This window comes from Mesoplodon densirostris (genome assembly GCF_025265405.1).
Source record: "Mesoplodon densirostris isolate mMesDen1 chromosome Y unlocalized genomic scaffold, mMesDen1 primary haplotype SUPER_Y_unloc_1, whole genome shotgun sequence".
Taxonomy (NCBI): Eukaryota; Metazoa; Chordata; class Mammalia; order Artiodactyla; family Ziphiidae; genus Mesoplodon; species Mesoplodon densirostris.
Window position 1 is genome coordinate 2,754,754 of NW_026778236.1, and position 12,705 is coordinate 2,767,458.

General features: G+C 37.0%; 1 pseudogene; it reads left to right on the forward strand.

The window, feature by feature from the left end:
• Positions 1–2,764: 2,764 nt before the first annotated feature.
• LOC132482972 (RNA-binding motif protein, X chromosome-like) lies at positions 2,765–11,469 on the forward strand (annotated as a pseudogene).
• Positions 11,470–12,705: the final 1,236 nt, after the last annotated feature.

Sequence of the window (12,705 nt, forward strand, 5' to 3'; positions counted from 1 at the left end):
TAAGACACTACCAATGCAAAGCATTAACACCACAGGTCTGGGCTTCCCTAGTGGCCCAGTGGTTGAGAGTCCGGCTGCCGATGCAGGGGACACGGGTTCGTGCCCCGGTCCGGGAGGATCCCACATGCCGCGGAGCGGTTAGGCCCGTGAGCCATGGCCGCTGAGACTGGCTTTTGGAGCCTGTGCTTTGCAATGGGAGGGGCCACAACGGTGAGAGGCCGTCATACCGCCAAAAAAAACACCAAAAACCAAAACAGTTTTATGATTTTGACCAGTCTCCAAAAAAGGCAGGATTACAAATTAACCTCAGGCTCCCACTTCATATAAAAGTAATTACAATATTTTGTTTTGAACCCTGAATTATGTTTTCGGCGTTGTGCTCAATGTATGTGCTCAGTACATCATTTAACCTCACAATAACCCTATCTGATAATTCTTTATCATCTTGTTTTCGTAGACTGGGTAAATTTAAGAGTTTAGGTAGCTTACCCAGTTTCATATAACTACTAAATTTTGAAGTTTAGATTATTTTCTGTCTGCCTGACTTCGTATCATATGAAATCACCAGATGCATTATATCTTCTAGACATTCATCTTTCTGTTTCAGATTATTCTAACAGTTCCACTAAAAAAATTAAGTAAGTAGCATATCTGCATAGCAAGCAAAATGCTTCATGATCTGGTCCTCCCCATTTTTCATCTATCAAGAAATCCCTGCACTCTCCCTACTGATTACCTGGAGCTTCACGTTATTACCCCAAAATGCCTTTCCTTTTTTTTTTTTTTTTTTTTTTTACGGTACGCGGGCATCTCACCGTTGTGGCCTCTCCGGTTGTGGAGCACAAGCTCCAGACGCGCAGGCTCAGCGGCTATGGCTCAGGGGCCCAGCAGCTCAGGGGCATGTGGGATCCTCCCGGAACGGGGCACGAACCCGCGTCCCCTGCATGGGCAGGGGTACTCTCAACCATTGCGCCACCTGGGAAGCCCTTCTCCTTTATATTGATTAAATTAAAGCAACTGGAAAAGGTATGCAGTAAAAAGTAGAGAACACATTCTGCTGTTGCAGTTTTCTTTAGAGTTTCTCCTGCGAGATTCTCTCGCGACTTTCTCTGTTCACCCCTCCCCCACCTCCACATCTTCCATCTTCCCTACCTCCCCTGTGGCTCATCCCTTCCCCCCCCCCACCGCTACATCTGGTTCCTTAGCCTCTTTCTAGAAGTAGAGCGCTTGCTCTCGAGCCTTAGTTTAGTTAACAGTCGTCTGAAGAGACGCGGAAGGATGACTTCTGAAGAGGAGGACAAAATAAGGTAAGAAATTCGGCATTTTAGGAAGGAGAGAATAATTTATACCTCAGGAGAAAGAGTTGACACCTATATGTTCTCCTGTTACCAGAGAAAGCGTGGTAATTCAGATTTTGATTTTTCTCTCAGGCTTTTTCTGTAAGAGATAAGAGCCGAGTAAGTGGTGTTTGTATAAATATGTCTGAATAGACAGTGTCTCGAGAAGTCTATCAGTTGTTCTTGAACAGTACGTTTAATGTTTGTTCTCCTGGAGAATCAGTTGCCAAGGCAGCGATGAAAAGCCAGTGAAGTTCCTGGAATTTGTCCGTGAATTGAGAAGTTGGGGGTGGGGGTGGAGCTAGGTTTGAAATGCTGCGGGAGGGAATATATTGAGTAGATAATTTAAATGTGATTAGCGGCGTACCCTCTTTGCTGTTGACTCTCACTTGCGGGTAGTGGAGCGTATGCCGGGCGCCAGTTTGTTCCGCTTGCACTTTTGTTTTTTGCGGTATGCGGGCCTCTCACTGCTGTGGCCCCTCCCACCGCGGAGCACGGGCTCGGTACCCAGAGGCTCCAGACGCGCAGGCCCAGCGGCCATGGCTCACGGGCCCAGCCGCTCCGCGGCTCGTGGGATCCTCCCAGACCGGGGCACGAACCCGTATCCCCTGCATCGGCAGGCGGACTGTCAACCACTGCGCCACCAGGGAAGCCCTCTCGTGCAGTTTTGATTTTTTCTTTTTTGTTTCCTCGGGTTTTCTTTGTGAAAGCAGAGGTTCTGAGCAATACAAGCAAGATACCTATTTTAACTTAAATGATTTAAAACTTGTAATTTTAGTTATCAAATGTCAAAATGTTGATTCACTTGACAAACAGCGTCTGATTTAATTTGGCATATAAAGAATGGTACTCTCTTTTGACCAGTGTTTCTTAAAGTCTCTCAATCTAAGTAAACACACTTTACATTTTCCTCAATAAAGGAAGTAACTCCCTCCTTTTCCTTTATGACTTACCACTTTTAAAGTTTGTGGGAAAAAATTATTTTAAACATTATTTGATGCATAGACAAGAAAAATGTGAGTAGATGTGAACAATTTAAAAATATGTTTAAGGTATATTCTGCACAGTTCATAAAACATATTAACTGTTAGATGTGTAGAATCCAGGACCATTTATTATTGCTTATTTTTTTGTTGTGTTTTGGAAAAGAAGCCTTGAACCCTGCAGGTAAAATAATTTACAGTTGCCTTCTAATCTAGTTTTTACATACAGGTTTTTGTAAGATATCTATAAAGCATGGAGCATTTGTTACGCCAGTGCTTGTTTGGCTTTGTGTTACAAGTTTCCTCTCTTTTAAGTAAGAAACGGCAAATATTTTCACTGCTATAGGGTACTTCAGTTGAGTTATAAACAGGTGTAATAGTTTTTGCTTATAATTTATTTTTTGCTATATGTATAAAGATATATTTTTAATTACTTACAGAAAAATGGCGGAAGCAGATCAGGCTGGGAAACTGTTCATAGGAGGCCTCCATGCTGACACCAATGAAAATTCTCTTGAAGTGGTATTTGGGAAATATGGTCACATTATGGAAGGTAATTTTTAGAACCTATATATATATATATATATATATATACACATAAACACAGATATATATATATATATGTATATGTTCGAAGCAAATGTGTATTAAACACACACCATTGAACAGCTAAGTTAAAGTGCTTTTTCTATTTGTAACACATGAGCACTTTTTTTTAAAGTTTCTGTTTTTTATTAGGAAAGCACTGGGCAATGAGGGAAAGTGTACACCTTAGGGGCTCCTACTACTGAGTAGGGCAAAAAGCAGCGTTTCTTTCTTCACCCCAGCCACGCTTTGCAGCATGCTGGGTTTTACTTACCTGACCAGGGATCAAGCCCACGCACAGTGGCATGCAGCATGTGGATCTTAGTTGCCTGACGAGGGATCAGACCCGTGTCCCCTTCATTGGGAACGTGGAGTCTTATCCACTGGACCACCAGGGAAGTCCCAGGGCTTTTTAAACATACTGTCGTCATAGGACATGAAATGGGATGAGATATGCTAGCTGTAGAACGGTTGAAATTATTGACTCTATTTTTAAAATACTAGAAATGATATAAAATGGAAAGGGTTTTTTTGCTTTATTTGTTTTTGGTTTTTGTTTTGTTTTTAAGTAACTTCCGGGAGGCTGTTACTGCACTGTGTCCATAACATGAAATTAAGGAGGCCTTATGAGAAAGTGTCAAAGGATTGATTATTTTGAAAATATGAAACGTTCAATTTTATGTGAGATTTAAATTAAAAATATTTATGTATATTACAGTTATGTTGATGAAGGATCAGAAGAAAAACAAGTCTAGAGGCTTTGCTTTTATTACTTTTGAGAATCCTGCAGATGCAAAGGATGCTGTCCAAGATATGAATGGAAAAGTAAGAGACTTTAGTAATATTTTGTATTCTCCATTTATTACTATTTCAAGATTTTTTTTTCTAATTTTTTAAAGTAACATGATGCCATATAAGCCTTCACTCTCCATTTTGTCACATAAGTATTGGATTGTCCGGTTGGAAGGAGATTGACATTAACATTAGCTTTAACAATATATTTTAAACCTGTTTTAGCATTCAAATGTAAAAGTAAATGAGTTTTAGCCTGTAGAGCTCTCCCCAATATCCCGTACTGTTATTTTTAAGTCTCGACTTTTTTGTACTTCAGAGTCACTCTTCCTTGTGTCACTGTTACAAATAATTACTTGTCCCTTACAACTGTACTTTTAATTGCATATTTGCTCAAAGAATTTTTTTATATTGTAGGTAGTATTTTTCCCATTTTATATTGCAGGTCATATCTTTTTATATTCATCATCCTGTGAATTGTTCATTGTTAAAAGTACTTCCAGTGCATCTCGGTTCTCATAGTGTGGAACACATACATTAATTCCCTTTGTCCTATAGCTTGGTTTCTGGTATGCTGCAGGCACTTGGCACATGTTGACCCTTTTACTTTACTTTCATATTTTAAGGTATGGTAGTACCTAGAAGTTGATCTTGACTCATGATTTTATTTTGGGTGCAGAGGTAAATTTGTGTCATGAAGGATAGTAGACCCCCATTATTTGTTTGTTTTCAAGCACAAGAATGTGTAGTCTGTGTAGACTTCAATTCTTTATTCAACAGATATTTTATTGCCAGGCATTGCTTTAGCAATTGATTAATGGTTGTGGGGAATACAAAATACCTATTTTCTTGGACACTTGTGTTCTAGGGTGAAAGATGAGAAACGTACAAGTAAAACTAAATACAATTTCATATGAAAAATATTAAGGAAAGTAAAGTAGGTAATTTCATTAGAGCTTAAGGGGAGTGGTTTTCTATACATATAGATCTAAGAATGTTAAATCCTGAATGTTGGAAGGGAGGCAGCCCTTCATAAGTCTGTGGGAAATATTTTGGACCCAGAAACAGAAAAGGAGGCCCTAACGTGGGAGCACATGGCTGTTGAGGCTGTTTGTATTGGGCCAGGGCCCATCCATATCCACCAGAAGTCTTAGTAGGAATTCAGCATTTAAAATTGTCTTCCAAGGATAACATGAAACAGCTAGGTTGTTTTACGTAGAGCAATTATATTATGATTTGAATACAGTTTTCAAAAACACTTTGGCATCTATAGAAGGTTAATGTAGGAAGTTGTTGGAAGATTAAGAAGTGTAAGCATTTCTGAAACATAAGAATATGAAGTACTATTATAAGAAGTTACTCTTTGGGGACATGTTTAAACAATTGAATAAGGCAAGAAATGTTGAGGACCAAGTAAGTGCTCTATTTAAAAATAAATCAAGGAGATTATTAGAAGTAAATACAGAAGAGCAATCATCTTGGAAAATTTTCTTTCCCTTAATATTTAATAAATGCTAAAAACGATTAGAGTAGGGATAACCATTTTGAATAAATAACTGAATAATTTTATTTTTTTAAATGACACGTATACTTTTATTTACCCTTGGGACACTGAAAACTTTGAATGGTAGAAGTAGAGAAATGAAGTGAGTTTAGTTCTCCATTATAGAAAATAAAAGGGTATATTCTCTCATGATAAGTGAGAGGTATTAATCTTCTTTTAATACCAGAGGACATTTCAGGGAGCTCCAATTGCCAATACGTACACTTTGTGTTGGATGACTTAATGAAAGGCAGTTACTAATTAAGTCTCATTTATCTAGCATGGTGAAGGACACCATCATTTCAGAAGAAAATGTTTGCTTTGGGGAAAAAAGACTGATCTTGGACTAGTGCAGTAGTAAATAAATTTGATGTGATGTTATTAATGTTATACTTAATCTGTTTAGTCTTTGGATGGAAAGGCAATTAAAGTAGAGCAAGCCAACAAACCATCTTTTGAAAGCGGTGGTACACAGAGACCACAACCTCCTGCAAGAAACAGGGGCCATCTGAGAAATCCGAGACATGGAAGAGGAAGAAATCGAAGAGGAGGAAATGGAAGAGGAGGAAATGGAAGAGGAGGAAGTGGGAGCGCAAGAGAGCATCCCTCACCTGGAGGACACCTGGGTAATGTTTTCAAATACAAGGCTGCAACCAGAGGACCGAAAAATAGTAGGTTTAACTGTATAGAAACCTCTCAGTTTTTATTCCATCCTTTATGAGCAAAGTAGTGTGTAAGAACTATCAGATGATGAATCACATTGATAGTCAGAAGTATTTCTAAGTGGTGAAGAATTATTGTAGTTATAAAATGACTTAACTAGGTAATGTGCAAAAAGTTAATCACCTTACAGGGGAATAGCATAAATTTTAAAGTAAATTCAGTCTCTTTTACCATTATTACTAATTGCCTCTTTTCTTCGAGGATTTTTCTACAGAGTTTCCTACTGTCGATCATACATTAGAATTTTTCACTTTAGGACCAATAACTTGATATGAGTTTAAATCAATGATTCATTCATAATCTATTAAAAATACATTGGTTAATTTTATTCTGAGAGTAGCCTTATTGCATCATAAACATCCTAGAGAATCTTGAAAACTCCACAACAGAAAATAAAAGTCACTCAGAATATCCACAATTCAGGGCTAAACACTTCATATTTTAGGTTTCACCTTGCAGTATTTGTCTGAAGTATATGTGTTCAGACATCTAAGCAAATCTCCATTGTCATTTTGATATGAGGCTTTTCTACCTGGGTCTCTGGTATGCATTTGGGAAAATACCTGAGGGAAATAAATAGAGCTTTAGATTCTAAAAGGTGTCTTTGATCCAGGAAAAGAGTAAAAAGCTCTCCTTCAGACATATGTATGTTTTCTTTGTGTGTGTGTATTAGAGGAGAAAGTCGTTGAAAATGCCTTTTTTTGGATTTTTTCAGAGAAGTTTTCTACTTAGTAAGAAAAGGAGGAAAAGCACTTTGCATTTCAAAAACTTGCATATATTTAACAACCTTTGCTTCATCTATTAACCATAACCAGTCTTCAGAAATAAAACATTTAGTTTCTTTTTGTGATAATTACATGTGTGAATTTTAGGAAATGTTTTTGGAAAGTTCAGTTAAAGGGTGTGCCCATTTTAAGATAACACAGTTTTGTTCTTTTCCCACTATCTTGACCTTGAGAAAAGTTGACCAGTTCATATTCTGCCATGTGTAAGAATACTCATTTTTTTCTTGCCTGTGGCAATACAGGGGAATTGGAATATACCTAAACATCTTTCTGGTTAGAAAGGTAACACATAAATTTTCAGTATTTAGTGTGCATTTCTTAAATACTATTAAAATTGAACAGAACATAGCCCTTTTCACTGAGAAATTAACATTAAGAGTTGATCTGTGAATAACACAGGCTTGAACTGTTGATCAACTTACAAGCAGATTTTTTTTTCAATAACTACATATAAGATCACTGCATGATCCAAGGTTGGTTGAATCCATGGATGCAGAACTAGGGATACTGGACCAAGTGTAAAGTTATAAGCAGATATTCTCCTGCAAAGGGAGTTATTTGTATGTATATACTTAACTTTTAGGTAATGCATTTTTTATTCATCTTTTTTTCTTTTTAATGTTTTGATTTATACCTAGGATGTTGTGTTTTTTAAAAGCTTCCTTGACACCAGAATTATATAACTAATAACTTACCATCTTCCTCCTAAAATGATGAACAATTCAGTTTTACATTTAATTTATCCAGGTTTTCCTGTACTCTCTCTCTTCTCCCCAAACCGCTTTCATACCAGTGGTTCTTTAGCTTTTTCCTCGATTTTCCAAACTGACTTTTACGGTAAGTCTTTGAACTCTACTAACTTATGTGTCATATGAGGAAACAATCATATTGGTTTAGACAGATAGGAAAGCTGAAGACTGGAGTAATTGTTGAGTGAAAATTTATAACAATAAGTGAAACTAGCCCAATGAAAAAATGTTGATTCTACTTAACTAAAAAGATTTCATTTAAACACAGGTCGTGGTGGGCATACTCCTAGTCCCAACGCGAGTTCTTCCAGGGGAGCCTTTCCAGTTAAAAGAGGACAATCTTCGAGAAGTGGAGGTCCTCCTCCTAAGAGATGTGCTCAGAGACGAAGCAGCAGTGGGGTGGGAAGACAAGGTAAATGCTATATAATGCAGAGACAGTTGTTTCTGATTAATGAAAGTGAGCTATTTTTAAACAGAATGTTTAAGCAGAATGGAAAGTGCGAAGTATATGAACATGTTAAACAATCACTAATTTATTTATTGATTTGTGGTTGGGAAATAATTTCTCAGTTTTTGATTATAGATGTAATAGGTGATTAGCACTGCTGTGGGGAAAACATTGCTTGTAAGTCCATGTTTGCTATAGAATTCCTCTTAATTTAAGTTGCTGCTAACACTTTTTGGTTAGTAGGCTTCTTTATCACATAGCTTCAGTATCAGAATTTTCATGAAAACTATGTCCTGTGAGAGAATGTTCTGGTCTGTAGACTAGTTTAGCTATGTATATTGGCTACCTGGTTTTATTAATTATTATAAACAATAATTGAAACTTGCCATATGAACTGTAGTTGGTGCTCTTAACTTTTTTAGCACTGTTTTCTGATCCTTAATATGGTACAGACTTGAAACAGCCATTATCAAATTGCCATTTTACGTGTAGACGATGAATGAAGCCAAATGTAGCACGATATTGACTTCAAAACACAACAGAAGCTAAGAAGCCTACCCTTTCCATTATTAGATGGTTAGCCTAGGGAACAAACAAGAGAAGAGAACAAACAAGGTCCTAGTGACCTCCAGGAATGAGGAATAAGAATTAACACATGAAGAGAACATTATTTATGGGAGATAGTTTCATATTTTGGAAGCGGTACAGTGTTTTTCAAATGAGCCCTTTATTGCTAATAAACAATAGAAGTCACTGTTGCTATCATCATACAAGGTCAATAATTAAGGTTGTGCACTTAAAGGAGAGAGCCAACCACTTGGTGATTGAATATGTGACAGTAGTTACCAAAAATTAATGTTTTGCTCCAAGTTTGAGAAGTGTTCCCTACTGCTGGTAATTTAAAGGGTATGCAAAATGTATGGGGAACAGGAGATGTCAGAAAATACAATGTTCAGTGGTAACATTGAAAGGGAAACGAAAATGTGCATAAATGGAATTTTAGAAGGAGTAGTTTTTTAAAATGATTTTAGAGAGTGGAAGGCTATCAGTCTTTTGGATTTTTCTTTGAAACATTACTGTCAATTTTGAGATACTTACATAAGCATTTTTAAATTAAAGGTTCAGTATCACATGGAAGACAAAATTATGGAGGTCCTGCTCATAGAGAGCCAGTCTCTTTTCGGAGAGTTGGCTGTATGTCACAGAGATGGTGGCTATGCTACTAAAGATAGGTAATAGAAAGCACAGTATATGAATTAAGTCATGGTTAGTTTTGTTGTTCTTGTTGAAATTTACCTAACACAAAATTGAACATTTAAAAGTGAACAATTCAGTAACATTTAGCACACTTAACAGTGTTATGCAACCACCAGCTCTGTTCAGTTCCAAAACATTTCATTACCCCAAAATAAAATTAATAAGCAGTCACACCCAATTTCTGCCCCCTTGTCCCTGGTAGGTACCCACCTGTGTCCTTATCTATGAATTTATCTAATCCTGAATATATCATACTAATGGAAGCAAACAATATGTGACCTTTATTATCCAGCTTTCCCTTAGCATAAATATTTTCAAGGATCATTCATGCTGTAGCGTCAATCAGTACTTCAGACCTTTTTGTTTTTTTGGCTGACTAAATATTCCATTGTATGTGTGGTTAACATGGTTTGTTTATCCATCTGTGTGAGTTATTCCCATCATTATGCTGTCATGAATACTCCGGTACAAGCATTTGGGTACCTGTTTTCAATTCTTTTTGAGTGTATATATACTTAAGGAGTGGAATTCCTGGGACATATAGGAATTCTTTAATTTTTTAAGAAACTGCTAATCTTTGCCACAGAGCCTGTACTATTTTACATTTCTGCCATGCACATATACTTGGTTTGTTTCTCTGCCTCTGCACCAACACTTGATATATTCTATTTGTCTATTTTTAATTATAGCCAGTGTGATATGTGCAAAGTAGATATTTCATTTTGGGTTTGAATTTCATTTCCCTAATAAATATGTTGAGCAGGTTTTCATGTCCTTGTTGCTCATTGTATATCTTCTTTAAACAAAAGTATATTCAAGTCCTTTGCCCATTTAAAATTTTTTGTCTTTTTGCTGTCTGAGTTCTTAAATATTCTGGATATGATAAGTTGCATTTAAAATTTTAGCTGCTTTATTTCAGTTAGTCAAGGAGAGATTATCCACACCCCTGAGCCAGCAGGGATTATACTCCACCACGTAGACGCTATGCACACAGTTGTTACGGACATTCAAATTCTCGGAATGATCATCCCTCTAGAGGACATAGGTAATATAAAATTTTGTGTTTATATCAAATAAAAACATTCGTTTAAATTATGTTATTGTGACACATAATTTAAATTGATGACATAATTTATGACATTCTTTTAAATTCAGTGACCGTGATGGCTATGGTGGAAATCGTGATAGAGATTATTCTGAATATTGAAGTGGAAGCTTTTACAGGGATTCATATGGGAGTTACGGTAAGAGTCCAGTTACAACTTGTAAGTCATAGAATTAGACTTAACCAGATCGTTGTTTACTCTACTTTTACTTCAGTTCCTCAAGGGTAAAAGTATGTTTAGCATGTCCTTTTAGATAAGTTAAAGACGTTTGAATTGTTTTGTTAATAGCTCACTTAAAATAAAATGCTATGAAGGGTAAATGGGCAGCCTCATCTTTTTTTCTCATTACAGAAAACCAATTTTAACATGATTATTATTTTTTATTTTTATTTTGTGTGCGGTACACGGGCCTCTCACCATCGTGGCCCCTCCCGTTGCGGAGCACAGGCTCCTGACGTGGAGTCCCAGAGGCCATGGCCCACGGTCCCAACCGCTCCCCGGCATGTGGGATCCTCCTGGACCGGGGCACGAACCCGTGTCCCCTGCATCGGCAGTCGGACTGTCAACCACTGCGCCACCAGGGAAGCCCCACTAAATCTTGTTAAAAGTTGCCACTCTACTGATTATTTAAAAATGCTAAAATAGGGGCTTTTACTTTCAAAGAAACTACTTAGGCTGAAAAATGTTGCTCGCTCTTTTAAATAAATGTAGAAGCCCTGCACCGTTGCTACATAGTTTATATTTTCATAGCAGAGAGAGATGAAGCTTATCTTTTCAAATATTTAGCACTTTAAGTCATGTGATATGATATCAGAAAAATCTGTAATGTTTAGCGTTTGTTTATCAATCAGTAACTTCCCATGTGACTCCCGTGGTGCACCAGCAGCACGAAGGGCCCCTGTGACTTACGGTGGAAGCAGTCGCTGTGATAGCAATATGAGAGATGGATATGGAGGAGGTCCGGAAGGTTACTCCAGCAGGCAAAGTAATACTTATTCAAGTGGTCGAAAGCGTAGAAGACAGGAACAATGAGGGTTTCCACCCTCTGTCAATAGGGAGTACCTTGCTCCCCGTGACCCATACAGTAGCTCAGTTTGTGGGGCTTCCAGACGAGGTTATGCGGGAAGCCAATCTGAAAGAGAGGGCCGAAGCAGATATTAAAAATAACACCCAGTTATGCACCAAATGTTCGTTACAAAGGAAAAGTTTAAGTTGTTTTCCTTAATTGATGCTTGAATACTACTAAAAGAAAAATGTTGGTTTGTGGGGAAGAGGCATATATTAACTTTTCCTCTAGGAATTTTCAGACAAAGTGAAAACATGGAATTATTCAGAGGACTTTCATGTTGTTAATGTTAATTGAAAAGTAGAAGTCATGTTTCAAATGTTCAAAATTTTCAGAGTAAAAAAATTTCGTGAAATATGTCTTGTTAATTACACTGCTGAGTTAAACAAGCATAAAACTTTTGTTTGGAGGGTGAATTGTGCTGTTTGCCTAAACTTTTCCTTTGTACATGAATGTATTCAAAATTAAGCAATGTGTTATTTCTCCATCGCAAGCTGTGACTGTTTTCCAGTTAGGCTAAAGAAATTACATGTTCCTTTTTTTGAAAGCTTAAACGTGTAGAAGGTTGGAGAAGTCTCCAGAAAGGCTGAGAAACAATGCTTGCATTATTAGTGAAAGTCGATGTGTCTTTATCCCTTTAAAGCAATAGTATAGATGAGAGGAAAATTTAGACATGTGACTGTAAAGAGTTTAAGAAATCTTGAGGTTAAGTATCTATTTTCTGATCCATATTCAAGTGGCAGATGACCAACGTGGGAATAATGGTTATAAAACCAATTTTCCACTAAACGTAAGTGGAACCAGTTAACTTTTCTGAGTATATATATCTTAGTGAAAGTTAGTACCCCTAGATTTTAAAACATTGGGAAACATTTTAAGTAATACTGATTTCAACTTTATTTTGGTGTGCTTGATGTAACACAAAGGGTTTCGTAATATACTCATAAGTATAGAGTTATCTGGAGGGTTAAGGGTTTTTTGTCAGTGACCTCAGGTGACATTTAATTAGTAATGCTTAAAATTTGGGAAGAAACTTGAGTGTAAAAACTTTAAGCCAAATTGGAATCTGCAAAACTAGTACAGAAATCTGCAATATCCTTTTAAGGGAACAGCAAAAATGAAGTTAAGGGGAAGGAGAGTATTATTTGAGCCAAACTGAGGATTATAACTCAGGAGACAGACTCAGAAAGTTCTGAGGACTGTTCTACCTGTTAGAAGTCAAAGGCATGGTTACATCCATTTTGAAGAGAAAGGACAGTATATCACATCAAAGTGACATACAGATATTTTACATGAAGATCAGCAGGGATACGTAGTCTGGGTAAGCAGGT